The following is a 25,194-nucleotide window of genomic DNA, read 5'->3' on the forward strand; positions in this document are numbered from 1 at the left end:
TAATTACAGAATAGGAAAATCAATTTTAGAACTTGCTTATATGATTGCATTAGTTTGTGTAAATAATAATTTTATTGAATGTTAAGAGAGTGGTATTAAATGCACATTATTTAATATTTTTCTATGGATATTTTTATTTCTAAAGAAAGTAATCTTTACATGGATTGGACCACTGTTTATTTATCCATGTGGACCAGCCCATTAAAAACCATCAAGCCAACAACCCAAGGGGCGACCCTGATCATTCTCGGGGGCCCACAACCTTCATCTCAAACAAAAGCCCATGGGCAGGATCACCTTCCACACACGTCTTCATACCAGCCACCACGCTACCCCTCCATGAAAGCCCACCTCCATCACAGCAAGCAGAAAATCCATCACGTCAACCATCAACCTCCACACAGACCTAACACTGCATAGCCGTGTTTTAGGAGTGTTAGGACGTGGTTAAAGAGGATCTAGTTTGAGTGTTCATGGAGTTTCGCTATAAGAGGGTGATAGACCAGAGTATCAATGCTCCCTTTGTAACTTTAGGGCCAAGGAGGAATCAGTTTACCAAAAATTCTTCATGAAACCATCCATTTATCTCAGGGAACATTTATTAAGTAGAGTCAAATAGATTTACAACTAAGAGATGATTCATTCCTTTTAATGAAGCTTGGTGGAGTCAAGATTGGCAGAGATGGTAACATACCCACATCCCAAAATTGCGTTTAAAAAGGATCTTTAGCTTGAATTTTGTGTGCCCAATTTGCGTTTTTGCAGGCATTTGCACTCAAGTCGCGTCGTTTGTTTGCAATTTCACAATCTGATTTCTTTTCTATTGTGCGTTTTTTTTCCTGCTAGGTTCGAATTCAAGCATCCAATTTGCGTTTCTCTGGGTATTCTTATGCCCAACTTGTGTCATTCAATTTGCAATTGTCGTTATCAGACTTCCTTCTCTCTTTTGAGACTTACATGGTTAGAGACGTCATTTCTGTGAAATTAAGAATGCATGTTTCAACTTTCACTTGTTTCTCTCTTTCCTTTTTTTTTGCCCCTGTTATACTCCTCGTTCTGTTTGGCGATAGTAGAATTCAGGAATGGTTTCCCTTTTCTTTTTTCTTTTATTTATTTATTTTTTAATTTTTGTGTTTCTTTTGGTTATATGGATTCTACATTTTTTTTTTTTTTTTTGTGAAATTGGAATTGAAGAACTTATTTTGCGTTTTACAAGCTTAGTTGGATGGTGGATTTTGTTTCTAAAACTTAGGGTCAATTTCAATTTATTTATTTATTTTTTCAATTCGAAGACCTGACAATCTATGTGATTGGAATTGATCTACTCGAGTTTTTGGATTTTGCTGATTGCCTTGATAAACTTGGCTTGCAGATCCTTAAAAAATAAACTGTACTCACTAAGCTATATCTCAGATGATACTTCGTCAGGCGTGAAAAGCAACTTGGAGTCTTTGTATTTTTTAAATTATTTGGGTTATTCTATTCTGAATATTTGGTAAAATTAGAATTCATGTACTGAACCTTTTTCAAGTTCTTTTGGTTGGCTTGATATATTTGGTTGTTGGGTTTGTAGATGTGGTGAGGGATGATCCTACAAACAATGTCCCGGATGCAATTTTGTCGAAACTTGGAATGCAGCTTCACAGGAGGGATCAACACCCAATTGGAATTCTGAAGAATGCAATATATGATTATTTTGATGCCAATTACTCAAACAAATTTGATAAGTTTGACGACCTTTGCCCAATAGTCTCCACAAAAGAGGTTTGACCATCAAGAAATAAAATAGAAATTGTATGCATGTTTTTTTTTTTTTTTTTTCACTTTTTTGAGCCATACATTGCACTATTTGGAACTTGTATTATCTTGCTATGACTGGTGCTTGACATTTTGCTGCTGTTTATATTTATTTTGCTGTTGGTTTTTTCCCTGTCCTAAGCGTTTTAACATTTAAGAATCCATGAAAGTGGTATTTGCATATGTTGCCAATTATTCCATCGACGATGTTCTAAGTAGGGAGCCTAGTATCCAAACTTCCATCCAAACTTACATATAAAAAAAAGTCCAGAACAGGCATTCAGTTTACCAGGTTTATCAATTCTCTCCAATGTTTATTCAACTCTTAAATGCAGTATTCTGGACTTACTCCAAATTTGAAATTCCTTTGGTAAAATAAAGGCATGGTACTTACAGTGGTCTATTAAGGAAAAGGTTTGTTTGACCTAGCTTTTGTGTAAAAAATACAAAGATAGTCTTGCAGATATGTATCGTATGGGTATATATTTCTCTATCATGATACAAGTGAGAAAAAATTCAGGAAAGTTGTTTTGTTTAAAAAAAAATTGAAAGTTAATTTATGTTTTGAAAGGGACATTAGACAACCTATGATTCAAAGGGACATGTTGTCTCTTAGGAAAATATAAGTCATAGCATTCTCAATCACTTACAAGTTATTTTAGTCCTTTTAAATTGATTTATTTAATTTTTTCTTTGTTGTAGGCAAGCAAAGAATATATTTACAACACCTACTATTATCATTATTTTGGTACTTAGCATTGATGGAGATTGTAAAAATTCTCTAATAGTATTGCAGGAGAAAAATAATATTTATGAATTTTAGTTAAACACAATTGTCATAATGATAATAATTAATTAGAATAATATAAGTTTGTAATTGGAAATTTTTTTCAAAATAAAAGCTTTTGGAAATAGTTTGAATAGGAGTAGAAATTCTTGGATTTCATGGAGAGCTTAGGTGGGATCTAATGCATGGGGCTGTTTGCTATCTATTTTAGTATTTGCTGCTCTTCTCTCTTATAGGTGTTCAGTTGCAGCTTGTATTCTCTGAGCGTACTTTGGGTTGTGCCCCCTTTTGTGTTCTTCAATATAATCTTCAGGCTCATGACTAGTGCAATTTCTACTAATTGAACACTTTTCACATCAAATAATATTCAGTAATCTAAATAGCATTTATCAAATTATTTCTAACTCGCCATTAGATTTATAAAGAACCCAAAATATGAAACTCTTCTTAGGCATGAGAAATTGTCATTGTTATAAACCCCATGTTTGTCTTGTACTTACAAGCATAATTATAAAGCATGATCTGCACGTCTTATCATAAAATATGACAATGTCATAAAATAGATGATTGATAAAATATTAGAAGTCCATTACAAATGCTTAATGGAACCGAAAATTATTACAGAGCAAGTGCATATTTCACTCAAACTTTTATGCAGTAGTGGTAGCTTATAAACTCACAACTTGGACTTTATATGGTGCAAATGTATGTTATCAGCTATTGCTTTTGACCAGTCATGAGTAGATACTATTTATAAAAGGACACAAAGGAGGATATAATCCAAGTGCACTTGTAGCCGACAAGTTACTCTGGGCATCAAAATTGAAAGAAACAACAATGAAGAAAAGCAGCAGAAAGTGCCCCTACCTCCCAAACTGTCAATGAACTACTGGAAGGATCTACTACTATTCAAGATAACTTCTTCTAAGCACAACTACATGTAACAGTTCTTAGCCTGGGCTATGGTGTCAAGAGTAGGCTCATTGAAACATGCCTATTTTGATGGATTTTTGTTTGTGGGATAGTTAAAGTGTAAAGTGTTTGATAAAATAAATTTGCTAGTTTTGATAAATTGGAATTACTACTGAATGAAATGTGAAGCTAGATATTAGGAGGAGAAAGAAAGATAATTAATTTATTTGTATGACACTATGACTTATGCATTGTGAAGCTTATTGGTTGGGAATTGTTGAACAGGGGAACTTACTTAATAGGGGAGAAAGAACCACACATATTTCTTGATGAGAAAATATAATTACATTAGCCAAAGGCCAAAAATATATGAGTAGTTCGCTAATTGCATATTATTGAAAAGGAGAGCTGCGCAACATATGATTCATAAACTTTTTACAATTTAAAGGCCTAGGTCTAATGAGATATGTTGCATCATATTACCTAATGAACCAATGAAGTTTATGGATTTCCAAAACTTCTTGGAGAGGTTCATTATTATATGGTTTTTTTTTTTTTTTAGGGTTCTTTATTTTCTCTTTGCCGAGATATCTAGAATATGGCATGGTAGGTACCTTTTGCTCCATACCTCTTTGGAGCTAAATTCTTTGGCAAAGCAGGAAGAAAACAAATTAGCATCAACTTTGGCTTGACTTGAGATCACAAATCTGACTAGAGATTTTGCAGTAGTGTGTTGAGGTCTAATCTGAATCTAGGTTGTGATGTGTGCATCAAAGAGTCTTTCCAGAAGCCATGAAGCTTTTAGGTGTTTTGTGATGGCATGACTAGATAATGAGCTGCATTTTGGTCTGGAATTTGGAGTTTGGTTATGCAATTTCTGTATCTATATTTCCAAAATTATTAACTAATTTTAATTATTTTATCTATTTTTCAAAATAAACATTCAAAATTGAAAGTTTGTGTCACGAGTCTTCAGGCTTATCCGGAATAGAATGCCCTACATTAACTCTTGCTGTTAATGCATATAATACCAGGTCACTCAACACAGCCATTTGCTTGCTTATGTTGAATTTCAATGGCTTAAAATTTATGGCTTCAATGGTTATTACCTGCTAACACTCAAACTAATTTTTTTTTTTGCTAGGTAAATAAGAGCTTGTATTAGAAGTGCCTAGAAGTGGCGAAAACAGTACACATGAAGTATACAAACAGATTGCCCAAGAAACTAGGCAAAGAAGACAAAAAACCTTTCCCCTAACTAGACATATGGCCACTCCATAAAATCAAACATAGACAAAGTATGATCCTCTATAAACACCCTAGCTCAATTTGCAAGAGTATACAAAAAGGAATGTTTTAAAGCTTGGTCGGACTGTTCGATATCATTAAATGCTCTTTCGTTTCTTTCCTTCCGTAAAGTCTACATTAAGCATAAAGGGGCGACCCTCCAAGACTTCTCCCTTCTCTTACCCACAAAGGCACCATACTAACCAAGCAAATTCCTTTTAATCGAAGAATGCAAAACCCACTGCACACCAAAAAGGGAGAAAATCAAACTCCAAAGCATTGTAGCCTTTCTGCAAAACAAGATTAAATGGTCACTGGTTTCCTCTTTCTCTTTACACAAGCATATTCAAACTAATAACTAATAGTTATTGGATTTAAAGCTTGTTGTTAATGTTCTTCATGGTTGTGCTTCTATCTTTAATCGATTCTCTTGGCCATCACCGTTTCCCTCTTATTAAGATTGGATATTTAAGTTTCAACAAAACAACCTACTAAATCCTCAAGATAGATCCTATTTATAAGCGTGGGAGTTTTGGTCAATGTCTGCTTCCAAAATTCTTATCCATATTTCTGTGAATTCTTATGCCAGAAATTCTACTTCTTGCAGAATTTTGATGATGTCTTAGTTCCTCTTGATCACATCAGTAGGAGTTACAATGATACATGCTACATTGACTCTCAAACTGTCTTGAGGTACCACACTAGTGCTCATCAAGCAGAGCTGTTGAGGAGGGGACACACTCATTTCCTTGTGACTGGAGATGTTTATCATAGAGATTCCATTGATTCAACTCACTACCCTGTTTTTCATTAGGTTTCTTGTCTTTGATTTGATCAATGATTGTTTTCTATTAACATGTTTCTTAATGTTTTCTTCAGTTCAATAACTTATCATGCAGATGGAAGGTGTTCGTGTCTTCTTTCCAGGTGATTGGGAGACATCTGGAATGGATGGCAAGTCTTATGCGGCTGAGGATTTAAAGAAATGTCTTGAGGGTTTGGTGCAACACTTGTTTGGTAAACTTAGATCAGGAGATTGTCTTAATCAGATGCAAACTTAATACTATCAATGGATGCTGCAGTGAGAAATATGGGTTAAGGAATTATTTTCCAGGTCTAATAATTCAAAATCTGGGAAATACTGCAAGTAAAAGGGGGGAAGGGGGGGGGGGGGGGGGGGGGAAATAATGAAATAATAAAATGATAAATTTAAGTGGGGAAAGCAATTCATGTTATGCAAAAGCAGGTTGGTCATTTAGAAGTCAAATCAAGATAGTCCAAAATAATGTAGAGAATTATTTGTGATTCTCAAGGTACTTGTTAAGAATCATTGACAAATTACCTAAAGAAACATTTAAGAGTGCTATTGTTATTGAAATTTCTGAAATCTATCAGAAAGGTAGTTTTCATCTCGGGGTTTACCATATACTGTATAGAATCTGCATGGGCTAAATCTGTTGAAATTTGCAGGTAATGTGGAAATGCGCTGGATTGATACATATTTCCCTTTCACCAACCCATCATTTGAACTTGAGATATATTTTTAGGTGTGCTTTTGATCTGGCTGGTGGTTACATTTTAGCACTATATATTTTGAATTTCTTTAAAACTTTGTTTTTGAACTAATTTTAGTAGAAACAGGCTCCATTTCATTTTTCTGTTGTTACCTTTTGAAAGAAAGGGTAAAAGTCATTTAAAAAATGTGAACTTTAGTTTATTCCATTGCTGGCATGTGTGGCTTTCATTTGTTATTGAAGACACTAAGATTCATAGACTAATAATAACAGTAATAACAGTAATGTTGATGATAAAATAATATAAAAGTAGAAACAAAATTAGTTGTCACTTTTTTTTTTCTTTTAGTTTCTTTGTTTTTCTTACTCCTCTGATGCGGGGAGGGGGTGTGGGCTCTTTGTTGTCGCCAAATGTGAAAAAGAGGATGCATTATGTCCTTTTATTTTGGACTTACAGGACCTATTATGAAGGCATTGCTTTCTTCAATGTATATTTATGACTTCAAGACATTTTTGTATTTTATTTTATGGCAACATTTTTTAGTGTCACTATTGAAGGAGAAATTCATAAGCATACATACACACATGCTAGTAGGCATACACAAACACTGATGTTCCACACAGTAATTAAAAAATTCTTGCTTTGAGGAGTATCTTTTTCCAGAACGCATGTCCATGTCAAATGGCAACATGCCAATGACTATTTTCCAGCAAATGGAATGCTGGCAACACTGTTATGGATTGAATGTTTTCCTTTCCCTGTTCCTTGTAGTGAATGATATGTACACTTTAGTTGCTCTTACATATTTGATGCATTGTGCTTCATGCCCTAACTGATGCAGAACAGAAAAGTACCAGAAAAAAATGATGGGAGTCTAGGAATTACTTCCAAAAACCTTAGGCTTCGCATATAGGTTTAGTTTTCATCACACAAAAAAGAAAACGATGAAAGCTGGAAGGTTTTATGTTTTCATTCATTGATCCTTGTTAGAAAAATTAGGAGAATCCAACCTATGGTAATCACCTTAGAGGAGGGGGAGGGGGGTGAATAGGATGATGGTCTCTTTTTGCAAATTTATACTATGTGAATGTAAGAGACAATTATATGCAAGTATATAATAAACAATGTAAAGACAATTGCATATAAATTAAAAGAGTAGGGAAGAGAGAATGCAAACACAAGATTTTATAGTGGTTTGGCGCAATCCGGCCTACATCCACTCTCCTCTAGCTTTAATTCCAAGCTTGAGGTTCCACTAATTCAAGGCTTCCAAACCAAGCCTTCAAGCAATATAATTGGATTATGGTTCCAATTCACCCTCTTGAACTTTTGGCTCCAAGCACCTTTTACACTTCTCAAGAGATATCCCAATCTTGAACAACCCCTTAAGTGATACCCCACACTTGAGAAACTTCCTCTCAAAGATTTACAAATAAATGATTTCACAAAATCCTAGTACAAAAACTTTAAGCTCAAATGATACAAGAAAACTAGGATTGAAAGGTGCACTAAGGATATGCAAGTTTTAGAATAATGATGCACTCAAAAACACTCTTCCAAGGCTCAAATATATTCAAGAAAGGTTTGGGAAGGTTAAACTCTTGAAACAATGAAGATTAGAACCTTTTTATAGAAGAAAAAAGTCAAACTAGCCGTTAGGGGTTTGACCAGTCGAGCTAGGGGTCGACCGGTTGACTAGTCGTTAGCATTTAATACTTGGCAGGTAACCGTTGGACTTCGACCGGACCTCAACTGGTTGAGGTTCAACCTTGACCGGTTGAACAACCGTTCTGGAAGAAAGAGAAAGTTTTTTGCACCCTCGACCGGTTGAGCTGGGGGTCGACCCGGACCTCGACCGGTTGAGCTGGGGGTCGACCCAGACCTAGACCAATTGAGTTGGCGGTCGACCAGTTCCTCATCCGGTTCAACCGGTTGAGCCGTTTTTGGCTCAACAACCAAGTTTTTTCAACTTAAAACCTTTTAAAACAAGTTTGAAAAACATTTAACACAAGGTTTTAGTTGAAAACATGAAATCATCCAATTTTTAAAATATTTAAAACAAAATAATCTTGGATGATTTTGGTGCATAAGTAAAGAATGTAATGTATGAAAATCCTAGTGCACCAACAACCTTACAAAGAGATCTTATGAAACTTGGGTCTTAAAAAACACTTCTCTTTGAGGTGGTCTTCTTCTTCATGATTTCTCCTTGGCTTGATTTGTCTTTGTGATTGCCACTTTGGAAATCGTCTTGTCTAATCACACTTGAAATATAATCATTAGTTCTCAATCTTGTTTTGTTATCATCAAAATCAAGATTAACCAAACCTTGGTTTCACAATCCTTTTAGAAGATAGAGTGATCATCTTTGTAAATACAACCCTAAGACCCCTAAGACTCTTAAGACCCCTAACACTCTTTGGAACCAATCACAGTAATAATAAAGCTGAGAAATCAGAAACTTGAACTGATAAATAAAAATTAAAAGGCACTTACAAATATAAAGCATTAATGACTTTGGAAATAAGAACACTCCAATACCCCCCACGCCCTTTGGAAAACTCAACCTTGACAAGTTAAAGGCATGAAATTTCTCATAAAGATCACAATTCAACTGCTGAAATTCATTGCTTGTGATCCACATACAATCTCAAAGTGGCCTTTCTCTCCATTTCACAAGATACTTTTGATAACCTCCTCTTCTGGTTGAAACAATTTAGTGATTAACAACTTTTCAATCTTCTCTTTCAATCAAGGGGCTGGTAGAAGATGACCATTTGGACCATTAATTGATGTAGCAGCTTTAAGATTAGGATAAAGGGTGTGGTCTTCAATATTAGAATCTTATTAATGCCCATATTTTCTGGCAAGTCAAGTACATAAGCGTTGGGACTTGTTTTCCTGAGAATTTATAGGGACCAACTTTCTTTGAGTGGAGTTTCTTATAGGCACCTCTAGGATATTGTTCGGGCCTTATTCACACAATAACCATATTACCTTCAATAAGTTCAGCAAATTTTCTTTTCACATCATTGTATGACTTATTTATTTATTTGATGGGCAAGCAGGAAAAACATGTAATCATATGACTTATAATTTCATTGATGAAAAGAATTTTCATTGAACATGATAATGTATGTCATCTATATGCTCACTAAAAGCATCGGCTTCAATGCTAGGTCATGCATCCATTGTTAAAGGAACCAAATCCATAGGCTTTTTAGGAAGTGATTCAGTCACAATCTCAAAAGGACTGTGACCAATAGACCTGTTCAGGGAGCTATTATTTGCAAATTTGGCCATTGATCTGATCTCCAGCTAGGCAGTGAAGTAAATGATCCAAGCTTCAATTAACAACTTCTATTTGGCCATCTGTTTGAGGGTGAAAAGCAAAAGAAAACTTTAGTTTGGCATTCAGTATTTTCCATAAAGTTCACTAGAAGTAACTCATGGACCTCCCATCCAGTTTAGGAAAATCATGAAGGCGAACAATTTCCCTGAAGAAGAGTTTTTTTTTTTTTTTGATAGGTATTCCTTGAAGAAGAGTTTAACAATCAGGCAACATCTTTAGTCCTTAAGCATGGGATAAATTGTACCATCTTGGAGTAATGATTTATCACTACAAGTATGCAATCATGTCTCTGATAGTTTTCGGCAAACCAGGGACAAAATCCATGCATAGGTCTAGCCATGGCTCATGTGGCACAGAAGTGGCATGTATAGACCTGTATTCTTCCTTTGCCTCTTTGATAATTTGTAGGTTTGATGTCTGGAGACATTCTTAGCCACATCTTTTTTCAGACTTGGTCAATAAAAATGATTTTCCACCATTGTAATGGTTTTATCTCTTCCAAAATGACCAGTTGTTTCTCCAGCATGACGAAATGATGTTTTGGGTAAGCAAAGCCGAGTCCCTTTGAAGCAATATCAATCATGTAAAAAATCACCATATTCTCCCGAATTTCCAAGCACTAAAGCAACGCATATAGTGCTAAAATCTTTGGAAGAAGGATAAGGTCTCTTGAATGAGTCAAATCCAACAACTTGTACAACAATAGAAGAAAGAGTGTATGCCAATTTGCTAAGAGCCACTGCAAAGAATTCTTTGTCATAGGTACAATATTTCTGTTTTGCTTCATTAAGCTTTTTGCTGAGAAATGCAGTAGGGACACCTCTAACTCTTATATTTGATGCATTGCATGCCGCTTCTAACACCTCCCGGAAAATTTGGAAGCTACAAAACCAGTGCTTCAATTAACATTTTCTCAATTTCTTTGAAAGCCTGTGATGTTGCCTTGGTCTAATTCAACTGATTTTTCTTCACACAATAAATTATAGGGGCTGTAACATTGCTGAAACTTATGATGAAATGTCCATGGAACATTTCTAGCCCATGGTAACTTTGTACTTGTTGTGATGTGTTGGGAATTAGGATGGCTTTTACTTCATTCATACTTCCAATCCTTTTGCCAAAACAACAAGCCTAAGAATACTACTGCTGAGATCATGAAAGAGCATTTCTTGAAATTTATGTAGAGCTTTTCTTGGCGAACAACTGTCATAACTTGCCATAGATGGGAGATGTGATCTCCTTTGGTCTTGATGTAATTAAGATGTCATCAAAGTAAACAACTAGGAACTTTTCAATAAATGGCTGAAGTGCTTGATTTATGAAGCACATGAATGTACTAGGGGCATTTGAAAGGCCAGAAGGCATGACTAGCCACTCATAGAGGCCATCTTTTGTTTTAAAGTCCGTCTTCCATTCATTTTCCAATATACTGCTTATTTGATGATATCTACTCTTTAAATCCATCTTTGAAAATATGCAAGAGCCAGCCATCATGTCATATCTAACATATGATTGAATCAAGGGATAGGAAATTGATACTTGATGGCTATCTTGTTAGTAGTGTGACTGCTAACTACTATCTTATTTTTTTGGTGTTAGCAAGGCAGGGACAGCATGAGGGCTTAAACTTTCATGAATAGTTCCCTTGGACAGCAACTACTCCACTTGTCCTTTTAGTGCTTCATGCTCACTTGGATTCATATGATAGGCTGGAAGATTAGGCAATTGAGGCCTTGCCATAAAATCTATAAGCATGCTGAATGTTGTGTAGAGAGGAAGGTTTTTGAGCAACATCTATGGTAGGTCTTTTCAAGCAACATCTATGGTAGTTCTTTTTTAGCAACATCTATAGTCATCAGGATCATAGGCTCTATAATCAAATGAATTTCGGTTTCTTCATCTTTTTGTTGTTCTTGTTCTTCTTCATGCTCCATTCTGATGTACAAATTTTTCTTTGGACAATTTAGGTTATTTGGCTAGGTTGTCGACACTTAAAACACCTATTAACCTTACCCTTAGGACTAACGGCATTAGAAGACTACAACTTAGACCCTGTAGGTTGGATAAATGGCTTGAATTGGCCTATTCTTGCACTGCAACCTACATCAGTGAACCTTCTCTGCACTGGTTCTATGGATGAAACTCACATCCCAAGTACTCCTCCATATCTAATGCAAATTGAAAAGCATGTTCTAGGCTGTATAATAGCTTTCAAGGGAGATCTGGTTGAGGGAGGGGGATAGAAACACGGGTTTCTTCCATCGTATGACAAACGCCCATCATAGAAACAATTCTTTGGACATAATTAAGATCAATGGGGAATGGCTTTCAGAGGAGCAGGAGATTAGGGAAGGAATTGCTAATGCTTTTCATCAGTTACTATCAGAAGATACGGGGTGGAAGGCGGACATTGGAAGGCTTCAGCTTGATCAAATCAGTCAGCAAGAAGCAAAAAATCTGGAGAGTCTTTTTACAGAGGATGAAGTTCATACGACTTTGATGGAGATGAATGAGGATAAAGCCCCTGGTCTGGATGGCTTTACTATGGCTTTTTGGCAAAGTTGTTGGGACTTTGTTAAAGAGGAGATCCTAGAAATGTTCAAGGAATTCCACGAGCATAGTTTTTTCCTCAAGAGCCTCAACAATACTTTTCTAGTTTTGATTCCCAAGAAAAGTGGGGCTGAGGACCTTGGAGATTTTAGACCTATTAGTCTTCTGAGGGGGCTTTATAAGTTATTGGCTAAAGTGCTAGCTAACAGGCTTAAGAAAGTGGTTGGAAAGGTGGTCTCCACTTCTCAAAATGCCTTTGTGATGGGAAGACAAATTCTTGACGCTTCTTTAATTGCAAATGAAGTGATAGACTTGTGGCAGAAACGAAACGAAAAGGGCCTTATTTGCAAATTGGACATAGAAAAAGCTTATGACAACATCAATTGGAAGTTTTTGTTGAAAGTTTTGCAAAAGATGGGCTTTGGTCTAAGTGGTTGGGGTGGATGTGGAGTTGCTTGTCTTCAGCCAAATTCTCAGTTTTGGTTAATAGGGTGCCTCTGGCTTCTTCCCTAGCATTAAGGGCCTTAGACAAGGAGATCTCCTATCTCCTTATCTCTTTGTTATGGGAATGGAAGTGTTGGATGTTCTTATTAGGAGAGCCATGGAGGGGGGATTTTTATCAGGGTGTAGCATTAGGGGTGGCAGCAGATCCTCTTTGAATATCTCCCATTTATTTTTTGCTGATGACACAATTGTGTTTTGTGAGACTAGTAAGGAGCATCTAACTCACTTAAGTTGGATTTTACTCTGGTTTGAAGCGGCTTCAGATCTAAGGATTAACTTAGCCAAAAGTGAAATTATTCCAGTTGGAGAGGTAGAGGAGATTGAAGAGTTGACTGTTGAGTTAGGCTGTAAGGTGGGGTCCTTACCCTCTCAGTATTTGGGATTTCCTCTAGGGGCTCCTAATAGAGCTCCTTATATGTGGGATGGGGTGGAAGAGAGAGTAAGGAGGAGACCTGTGCTTTGGAAACGACAATATATCTCCAAAGGGGAAGAATCACTTTAATAAAAAGTACTTTGGCTAGCATGCCAATCTATCAAATGCCTATTTTAGAATGCCCAAGATTGTTGCTAGAAGGCTAGAGAAAAGTGCAAAGGGACTTCTTGTGGGGAGGGGAAATCTGGAGGGGAAAATTCATCTATTAATTGGGAGGTGGTTTGTACAGACAAGGAAAAGGGTGGGCTAGGCCTTAGGAAGCTAGCCATGTTGAACAAGCCTTGCTTGGAAAGTGGATATGGAGGTATGCTTGTGACAAAGATAATCTTTGGAAGCAAGTGATTACGGTGAAGTATGGGCAAGAGGGTCTTGGATGGAGGCCAAAGAAGGCTAATGGGGCGGTTGGAGTAGGGGTTTGGAAGGAGATTTGGAAAGAATCAGATTGGTGCTGGGATAACATGATATTCCGAGCTGGGAAGGGCACCAAGATCAGATTTTGGATAGATGTTTGGTGTACTGATACAGTGCTATCCCATTGCTTTCCTCATCTCTTCATCATGGCTGTTCAAAGGAGTTCAACGGTTGAGGAAATGTGGGACCAACATTTTGGTCAGGAGGTTGGAACCTAAATTTTTTGAGGGACTTCAATGATTGGGAGCTAGATATGATTGGGGATTTGCTCCATGTGCTGAGGGGTCATAAGCCTTCTTTGGAGGAAAACTCAGTTTTTTGGAGGCAAGGAAGAAATGGTCAGTTCAGGGTCAAGGAAGCTTATAGCTTGTTGACCAATCCTAATGAAACCGGCTTTCCTTCAAGAAGTATTTGGGTGGCTAGGGTGCCAACTAAAGTCGCCTTCTTTGCTTGGGAGGCGATGTGGGGGAAGGTGCTTACTCTGGATAGACTACAAAGAAGAGGGGTGCAACTTCTGAATTGTTGTTTTTTGTGTGGGTGTGAAGAAGAAAATGTAAATCATATCCTTATACATTGTATAGTGGTTAGAGCTTTGTGGGATATTGTCCTTGGGTTAGTAGATGTTAAATGGGTCTTTCCAGAAACTGTAAAGGAGGTCTTAATTAGTTGGAGGGGCTCCTTTGTGGGGAAGAAAAGGAAAAAGGTTTGGGATTCCATTCCGTTGTGTATTTTTTGGACGGTATGGAAAGAGAGGAATAGATTAGCTTTTAGGGGGGTGTGTTGAATATTCAGAAGTTAAAGAATTTTTTTGTCTGTAATTTGTGGAGTTGGGCCAAATTGTATTTAGGTGAGGAGGCTTTCTCTCTTATAGGCTTCCTGGAGTGGGTAGCACCCACTTAAGGGGAGGTGATTCTTTTTGTCTTTGTTTTTTGAGGCCCTAGCCGCCTTGTTACCCCTGTATGCTTTGTGGTTTTTTGCCTCTTATTAATGCATTTCCTTTTACTTATCAAAAAAAAAAAAAAAAAAGTTCTAGGCTGTATAATGGCTGATGCATCAACTCTCTTCTCATTTTAGGTCTCAATCCAGCTTTGAATCAAGCAAGAGTTTGCCCTTGGATCTTCTACTATTTGACTCCAAGTCTTTAGCTCATGATATCTTTGCATGTACTTTGGTCTCTGCAACAGACATGTTGTTCTGATTCATAGTAATGAGGTGATTACATAACTTATTACAATAATTGATCCTGCATGTATTTTTCACATAGCTTATCCTTCATCTCCTGCCATGTGCTGACAGGTGGTAGCCTCATCTTCCCATCTTCCTAGTATCTCTTTCAACATCTGTCCACTAATCTTTTGCTAAGCCTATTAGTTTCATTTTAGTAAACCACCCTCTCTGTTCATCATTCATACATACCAATCAAAACAGTCCTCAATTGTAGCTAGCCAATCAAGAAATTGAGTAGCATTGCCCTTCAAATTAGAACTTCTCCTTTTACTTTCCTTGTGATATCTTCAGCAGTTTCACAAGGTTTGCACCTTGTTTGAGGTAGTCCTGTAGCCCATTCAGATATAGGATATTGTGGTGCATGACCGATGTTCCTCCAAGTTTTTGTTATTAATTTGAGATAATTCTCCTTGCACAACACGTGCTAAATCATTAGTGGGCTGAGATATTTGTGTCTCAATGTTGCTTAGTCGAATATGCAGGCTATCAAGCTGTTCCATCACCACATAGTATCTCATCATGTTGACTATTAGATAAATCTATTTTGAAACTCCTGCTAGTCTTGTAATCATGATCTCAGCTTGCTCTGATGCCAAAATTGATGCTGAACAGAAAGGTAAAGAAAACATGTTGGGACTCTAGGGATCACTTCCAAATCTTAGGCTTCAACACTTAAGTTCAGTTTGCATCATGCAAACAAGTTGAACTATCACAGTACGATTGGTTCATAATAAGGTGTCATCTGATTGGTTCTCGTGGAGACAACCTGTGATCATTCAAACTGGAGGCTGCACCTGATTGATTACATTGAAAGTTGGAAGGTTTTGTATGAGATAAATGAACCAACTTTATACACTATAACTCTAGACCTTAGACTCTTTTGGAGCTAATGGCAATACTAATGAAGTGGAAAATCAACATGTGAACTGATAAAAAAAATTGAAAGACTCTTGAAAATGTAAAGCATTAATGATTTGAAATAAGAACACTTGTGATCCTTTGACTAGACTCATAAACAAAACTTAGACTGAAATCCACATTGAAGTATATAAAATCCCGACTGGGCCTATTATCATCCAAAGTATGCCAAATCATAATTTGGGCCTTAAGAGTCCAATCTCTATGCATTTGTTAACCTTTCACAGTACGATAGTTTTAAAAAAAAAAAATTCTAAAATTATCCTAATAAGAAAAATAATTTAAATATATCATAGTTTGATAGATAAAAAAGAAAATATTTTTTAGAAAATCATCTTTTCAAAAGACAATTTACTTTCTTAAAAAAATTATTTAGTTAAAACAGTCTCTTTAAAGGGACAATTTCAAATAAATGAGGGAAAACTGTCTTAAAAAAATAAGAAATAATTTTTTGAATAGGCATTTTGTTAAAAATAATAAAATTGTAAAAAATAGAAAATCATTTTTGAAGATATAATTCTATTTTTTTTTTATAAAAAAAGTGAGAATTTTCATAAGAAATAAAATAAAATAAAATAAATAAAAATAAAAAACCAAAACCAAAACAGAAAGTGAGAATTTCAAAAAGGTCCGAATTAAAATATATATATATATAAAAAGTGGGAAATTGTCTTTAAATAGACTATTTTCTCAAACTAAATAAATAAGTGGAAAATGTATCTTCAAGTGATGATTTTCACTAAAAAAAAAATTTGGTGAGAAATCGACTTTCTCAAAAACTTTAAAAATCATATAATTATTTGATAAATTAATAATAAAATTGTTTTTCATAAACTCATTTTTCACTGATGATATTATTTTAATTTCGTCAACATTTTGGAGTCATTTGGTCATACGCTTTTGAAAAAGAAAATTACAATATTCAACAACCCAGTACAGTCTAAATTTCATGAAGGCACTATTTATAATTAAAAATGCATTTGCTAACAAACACGATTATAGCATCAGAGAAGAGCCATGTCCCCAAATCTGGCAGTAAAAGTTCTTTTTACAAGCTAACCTCAGGGATCCAATTACTACATTATTGTGTTAACCATGAGCATTGGTGCTCCTGTTCTGCTTGCATGGTTACACTGAACATGCTATCCAAATGTGCTGGTTGACCGAATGAGGAACTCTAGGAAAATGAATGAATTCATAGTGACATAGCTACATTGAATGCAACTTGTGTGTTTGTGTGAACAGGATTGGGCGAGTTAAAGAGAGTTTTTAGAAGGGATAATACCTTTTTAATTGGTCGTAGTGTTCAGTATGCAGCTGGTTCAGTGATCATGAGGCCAGTTTATAATACAATTTTCTTGAGATTTTTATTGAAGTGATCCCTTGAAAAGTCAGGCTACTTTTTCAAGAAGTAAATGTTTTATCTTGTAGGTTGTAAAAGATGCATTCTCAGAATAGGTGCCTTGATTATGTTTCTTCAGCAGAAGAACCTACAATTAGGGTCCTGTGTATATCCTTTCTTGGAATTTTCATAAATTTACCAGTATTAACTTCCTATTTTAGGACTAACTGTTCAGAAAATCTATGGAAAAGACTGAAGAGTAAGTACTAAGTAGAACCTCCAAGGGCTGCTAAAAAGCACTTCCCAGGGCCATGAGCCAAAACTGGGCCACTTGGAAAGGGGTTGTAACAAGTCACTTGACTAGGGGTTGTTAGAGGCCATCATTAGTCAAGATTGGTTTTAGATTCAACTTTAGGAATTTATTAATTTTTCCTGATTTCTCTTTTATTTTTAGTTACATAATCATATTTGACTCTTGTTTTCCACTCTAAATTCACAATACCTTATGATAGAAATTTTTAACTTCAGAACATGAGTTGGATGTACAGAGAAGAAAGTTTCAAATCCCTGGACTAGCATTTCTGTAATGCCTCAGTGAAATTTTATTGTATGATTATCTACTTGAAGTAGCAAACCATTATCCTTTTATTGCCATTGAATTATGAAACCATTATGCCATTACATTGACATCTCCAAATGAATGGTTTTAATTTGAATAGTTTTGTATTAACTTATTATTTGACAATTATTGCCATAGTTTTTTGGCGGAACTGCTATGATCTCACTAGGCAACATCCATTGATAATTTATCAGGAGAAATGGTTGGAAGTTTTAGGTTGTGGGGTGACAGAGCAAGAAATATTAAAGAAAAGTGGGAAAACAGGTAATGTTGCTTGGGCTTGGATTGGAACGGCTAGCAATGGTTCTGTTTGGGATACCTGATATTCGGCTTTTCTGGTCAACTGATGAGCGGTTCACCTCTCAAGTAATTCCCTAATTCAGTAAATGATACTGTATTTTATTTTATTCTCCTTTTCTATGTCTTTGTGGTTAAGTAATCATTTCCAAAATTGATATCCTTAGGAAAATAAAGCATGCTGAAAAATTGACCTTGTTGACATTCTTAATGTCTGATTTAGGTTCCCTGAATGTTTAATTTAAACGCTTTGTATGCAGTTCTCAAAGGGCCAGCTTGGGGTCAAGTTCAAGCCATTTTCAAAGGTATTGCTTATATTTTTCTCAGTTTGATAATAGTAGTATCTTCTTCTGATGTTGTGTTAATTGAAACTATTGCATAATTTTCATGCAAAAGGATCCAAGACATTTTGGGGGCCTGCATTTTTAAGTATAACCAGAAAAAGTCCTTTATGCAAATTTGTCTTTTACATTCTGAAATCGAAAAGATTAATTACACACAACATAATAACTAAATATTTATACCTGTTAGAGCCCCTTGTAACCTTCTCTATTGGCTGCTAGAAACTGACTATCGTCTTTTTGCAGTATCCTCCTTGTTACAAGGACATGAGTTTTTGGATTAATGAGTCGTTCACAGAAAACAATTTATGTGAGGTTGTAAGAGGAGTTGCTGGAGATCTTGTCAAGGAGGTATGCCTTTTTATGTTTCTTCTTGTAAATTGTTCATTAGCTATAGATCTCTTCATGGTTCACTTAGTAGAATTTTCCTAACCATTTGTATAGTTACACTGAAAGCACCGAACCAATTTGTGTTTTAATTAGGGGTGTTCAGGGTTTGGTTTGTTTAGTTTCGAACTTTAAAATAAAACCAAACCAGTCTAATTGGTTTTATGTATTAGGAACCCAAATTGGCCTAATTGGTTTTATGTATTAGGAACCAGACTAATTGAACTTAAAGAGAGAACTGATTGGTTCAGTTCTGTTTGATAACAATAATTGATATAAGTTAATTTACTATATTTCGGTCAACAACAAACACTGATTTTTTTATTTTTTATAATCAATTTGGGCCAAAACCAAAAAGCTCATAATAGGACATTGTTGGTCAAAAAGCTTAAAATAGTTTATTACAACAAGTTGCTTTAGAGGTTGCTCAAATTACATCATTGTAACTCATTTCAAATCATATTATTGTAACACAGCCGCATGAATGACTATTGTTATAGTCTATGCTTATCATACTAAGTAGTTCAAAAATATGAAAAACTATGTTTGGTTTGGGATTCTATCGAGTGTGAAAGAAGTGTGCCAAATTAATAACGTAACTAATGGTTATTGTATATTATAGGTGTATGTATATAACTTTGGTTTGGTTTGGTTTATTATTTGTTTTCTAAATGGCATAGTTCAGTTTTTTTTAGAAAACCAAAATTGTTGAAAAATCTTCAAAAATTGATTGGTTCAGGCCAGTGTGGCTCAGTTCTATCATTTTTGTCCATTTAATTGGTTTTTTACACACCCCTAGTTTTATTTCACTTTTCAGTTCTTGGACTTTCCATGAAAATAATATTGTTGTCATGAAGCTACTGAGGCAGTTATGGACCAATTCCATCCTCTGAAGCTGCTCATAAAAGAGATCCTCTCTCTTCTTTTCTATCTACCATCAGTTGCAATAATAGATCCAGTTTGCACAAAGCCAAGCTTAGAAAATCTGGTCATTGACAACCTGAATAGTCTCTGGGAGCATCCAGTATCTTTTCTCCTTTGTGAGGGTGGGTAACTGGTCTGGGTCCCCTGCATCATTTTTCATAGGTTGCAGAGCTGCTGTGTCCGTATAGGAAATAACATGTTCTTCCTTCATAGCTTTGAGTGCCATCAGGAATTGGACATGCTAATATGAGTGGGAGGACTCCAGATGGTGAACTTACGAAGACCTCCACTCTGATTCATTGATGCCAAACATATAATTGTGATAAAGAGAGGCTTTGGAAGTTGATATTCTTTTAAAGTGTTTCCAATATTGAAGGTTTATAAAGAGGTTAAAATTGAGAAATTACTATTCTCTAAATAATAGGATCGTAGTCGGTTTTTCGTTCAAAATTTGTCCTATATTCCAAGATGATTGTTGACAATCTGATCTATAGTGAAACAGTGGCCATAATAAGTCCCTATTTTCCTAGTGCCTGAAAGTGAAGCTCCATTCTGAAGTTTTCTAAACTATAAGATACATTTTTGACTTCCAGGTGCAATTGATCGACAATTTCACCAACAAAAAGGAATGACCAGTCAATGTTATCGGATAGCATACTGGTCCATGGAGCGTTCACTTACAGATGAGGAGATAAACGAGTTGCAGGTATTTCATGTTTAGGGGATTTTGTACAAGTGATTAGTATTTCGTCTTGATTACAGGTAATGACTAATAACCTGGAATTTGGCTATGATTTGGGGTGCAGTGGAATGTTAGGGAGCAAGTGCAGAGCAAGTTGAAGGTTGTTCTTAAATGAGATTTCTGATGCTGGGAACCTAATTTTTCTATCTCACTCTGATAAGTCTCCTTGTGAACATTTTCTATTATTATTCTTTTTGTTCCTACCTTGTACATTTTACAATTATCAACAAGAGTTTGAACTAGGTACAGTCGGGAAATTAGGCATTCAAAACCAGCTTTAATGGGAGAAACACTTTGAGGAAAATAAGGAAAATGTACTAGAAAGAATAATGCATATGTTGTTCAATGTGAAATTTATTTTTGTATACAATGTTTCTCTAGTAATTTTAACAATGCCTGACCTTAAATATAGTAATTAATTGCTATTTTGTAGTTGTGTTCCCTTTTATTTTAATTTTTAATATTTTTTTTAAGAACATCATAAACAACCATTTTATTGTATTAAAATAGTAGGTAAAAAGCAAGATGAGAAATCTTCCCAATTAGTATAAAACACCCTTATGCAATATTTATGAAAATAGGTGTATAGTGTCCAAAAAGATCAATTTATCTTATAGGCCAAACTGGTTTGGACAATGCTCACTATAGATCCATAAGGTAAAAAAATCTCTTATAGAAGAAACCGAATGTCTTACTCCATGCTTTGCTAACACTCCCTGCACAACTGCTTTAGCAATGAACAACAATGAACCTAACAAAATGGCCATATCATTTCTGATCGAATATCAATGATTTGAAGTTATGACCCCTCAAACTTCTAGGGTTCTCTTTTTTTTTTTCCTTGGTCATCCGTGATATTAGAATGGTAGAAGCTACTTCTAATAGGAGATTGGAGAGGCCTAAAGCTTTTGCTTGCAATAAACTCTCTAGAAAGGTTAGGATCTTTGCCTCAATGGCTAAACTCTGACTTGCATATATAGAGAATTCTCTTATTATTATACCAAAGTGGTCATTGAGTAACTCTCTAATCCCTAACTCCCCTAGTTACCCAAAGAACCCCATTAACAATTAGCATATAACCTATGCAGCAAATGCTACACTGATGGAGCCTTTAGGAACTATTTTCATGTTTGTTACGCTAATTCATCCTCAATATTATGTCAATGCCAACTTTTAGCTTGAGTTTGAATTGCCTATATTATGGAAAGAAAATAAGATAGGAAGAAACATGAAATTCTCTTATTTGATTTACTATGAAAAATATGAAGAAAAATAAAATATAGTAGAAATTACTTAAAACCGTTATACGTTCAAATTCTTTAGTTTTTCTATGATAGAAAAATAAATTTCAAAGAAGCAAGTAGCTTTAGTTCAAATTCATTTTATTGGGTAATCATTGTTTTTATTACCCATCTCAAGTTGTTAAGTCTTTCAAGCCTTAAGACTGATTGGAGGTGATTGTGATATCCTACATGGGATAGGAGAAAAAAGTTTATGACATTATACATGTATACATTTCTTTTAATAATATAGACACATTTAAAGTCACGAGGGATCAAAATGAACGATATCAATATAAAATGAGAATAATCTATTACAATTATACTTGCAATAACCTTAAAAAATTTGGAAACATAAAACTACAATCATGTTTTTGTTGGGAAAAACGGTGTATAACTTTCAAACAAGTAAATACTTTTTTGTTTTTATATTATAAAAAACCTAAATTTCTAAATTTCCATTTCCTTTTCAATTCTTTATATGTTTAAATTTTTCATCCGAACCAAGATCCAAGAAAAACTTAAAACAAAGAAAAAATGAAAAATTAATTTAACATGTGTAATTTTTCAATAAGAATTTATAATTCATAATTCAAATGATATTGTGAATTGTAGACACTGGATTATACATAGAGAATCATTCGAAGAATGACGGTCATGTGAATGACATAGGGTAGCCATTGTGTGCATGTGACATCTACTACATTTAGAGTCGGTTTGACAGTTATTCTAAAAAATGTTTTTAGTGTAAATGTTTTTGAAAAAAAATTAGATGCTTGACAAAATTTATGAAACACTTTTAAGAGTCTAAAAAATCACGCATAGTATTTTCTGAAGAAAAACTTAATAATAAGTGATTATCCTAAAAAAACTTCCAAAGAATACTTTCATTAAAATTACTTCAAATAAAAACACTACAAAACATACCTTTGATTCATTATAAAGTAATTTTCATATTTTATATAATTAGACCCATGCGATTTGTCCACTATTCATGATGAATTTCCCTATTTTATATAAGAACCCATGAGATTTGTCCACTATTCTCTTTTCCAACTCTTCCAACTTCTTATCTGATATTTAAAATTGATAAATATGAATCTCTTTACCCTAGGGAATAGTTCCAAGTGAACAACTTAGCTTATTTCAGTTTTCATCCAAAGCATAATAGGTAATCATTTTACATTCTAATTCATCTCCATTCTCATCCTATTCTAATTCTTAGTCCGACATGCCAAACACAACCTGACGCCAATGATGAACTTATTGTTTTGATTGATATATTGATAATTTAATTTTATGGATGTATTGAGATACATGGAGAAATATCTATGGATATTTTGATATAAAATATAAGTAAGATAAATAGATTAAAATTCATGAAAATGTTAAAAGAAACTTTAAAAATAATATAATAAATAATAATAAAATTTTTAAAGTTGGTATATTAACCAAAATGATATATGCATGATATAGTTTATCAAATTTGATAATAATATCATGTGCATTGATAAAAAAATTATCATTTAGTTATGTCAAATATTATTCGAGAATAATGTTGCAACATTTGATTATAATACAAGTAATTTTAAAATATAATTGATATTAAAATTATGATCTATTTAATTCAATTATATATATATATATATAATTTCTTTAACATTTAATAAATGTATTAATGATATAAAAAAAGATTTGTGAGGAAAATTGTCATCATAATTTTTATGCCTTTTGTATTCAATTAAATGAAAACTTTCATTTAATTATCAAACGATTATAATTAATTAATTTATTAAAATATTCTTTTAATATTTATTTTTATAATGGCTTATATATATATATATATATATATATATATATATATATATATATATATAATTGGTCGTCTTTTGTCTAGAATTCAAATCTATTGTATTCACCATGTTTGATCAAGAATATTACTCGAGTTTTGACCACGTTTGATGATTGAGAATATCATCGATGTTTCGTGATTTTTTAATCCTTACCTAAAACAAGACATTTTATTTCATTTTTATTCTCATCCTATTCTAATTTCTAATCTGACATACCAAACACATCCTACGGTCTTAAGAGGTTTTGTCCAAGGTTTAATTGCCAAAGAATTGGTGTGGTGATCATTATTTTTGTTAGCCGGCAAAAGTCGTTGGATCTTTCAAGTCCTAGGAAAAAAAAATTAAGCATTTTTTAAATAAACATACCAATTTAAACATTTTTTAATATATATATATATATATATATATATATATATTTTTGGTAGCTTTCGTATCATGAGGTTGACATCGTTTAAAATTGGGAAACTTGTGTTTTGGCCCTCTGATATCGAAAATATATGCTTTTGGAAACTAAAATATATGAAATATGAAATCCAACTATTAATGGGAAAAATAATATCGGAAACGTGCATTATGTCCTGTTTACTTTTCCTTTTCCCAGATTGTCCCTAAATTTCCCCACGTCATCAGCAAGTCCTCTCCATGTCAGTAGAACAATCTGAAACTTGAACTAATTTTCAAAGTTGGAAGATAAAAAAACCTAACCCGAGAACCAAAAGTATGGAAATTCGTCTGCGCTATTGAACAAGGTAGTGTTAAAATGCGTCTTTTATTTTGCCTCTACCTGAGACGGCTTTGCTGGGCACTTGCCCTATGCCCTAAAAATGAATAGAAAATAATTAATGGCTTGGATTGTGTACCAACAACTAATCTCCAGAAAAGTCATTTGCCTTAAGTTGGTAAGGGAATTTGCTGCAATTCAATCTAGGGTTATCATAAATCATCCATTTTAGCTCTTAATGTTGTTTCATGTAACATATTTGAATGATATTTTATGAATTTCATTTAATACAATATGTGTTCTAAATGATGCTTCTTTTTTATAATTAGAGTTAATCTCTATTTATTTTTCTTAGATTTTACCAACTATAGTTAGAATTCCACCAATTCCTCTTTTAAGGAAAAAACAACATTGGGTTGATTATGGGTGTTGCAATTTCTATTGGATGTGTGAGCATCATACTAATATGTGAAGTTTTTTTACATAAAAAGGAAATATTTAGATGTTAATGAGGATGAAGGCACTTCTTTTGCTCAACATTACAAAATTTAAGCTTCAGATGTCAATGAGAATGTCAATGGGCTCTTTTCTATAGATGTCATGGTAGCATCTTCAGTTAGTATTATTTGCTGCCCAATTATAGAAGACCCAAGAAGCTAGATGGGCTTGAGATGCATGGAGTGGTAGTTGAGTGATTTATCTTAATGTTGTTAATTCAGCTTTTTTGCATATAATGTAGCAATGACATTTGCCTAAGAATAAGGTCATCTCCAAAAAAATCTTTGCACAAATACACAATGATCAGAAGTTGTCTTGTTGTAGCCTGTTTCTCCATAATTGACTCAAACTTCTTGTATCATTGCCTAGGTGCCTGTTTCAAGCTATAAAGACTTTTTTCAATCTGCAAAAATAATCTTCTTTTCCTTTTACTTTGAATCCCTTTGACTGCTCTATGTATACCTTTTCCTCCAAGTCACCATGGAGGAAAGTAGTTT

General features: G+C 34.3%; 1 pseudogene; it reads left to right on the forward strand.

Moving 5' to 3' along the window:
* Nucleotides 1–344: 344 nt before the first annotated feature.
* On the forward strand, nt 345–20,710 carry LOC117909309 (annotated as a pseudogene).
* Nucleotides 20,711–25,194: the final 4,484 nt, after the last annotated feature.

The sequence above is a fragment of the Vitis riparia genome, chromosome 19, assembly GCF_004353265.1.
Source record: "Vitis riparia cultivar Riparia Gloire de Montpellier isolate 1030 chromosome 19, EGFV_Vit.rip_1.0, whole genome shotgun sequence".
Taxonomy (NCBI): domain Eukaryota; kingdom Viridiplantae; phylum Streptophyta; class Magnoliopsida; order Vitales; family Vitaceae; genus Vitis; species Vitis riparia.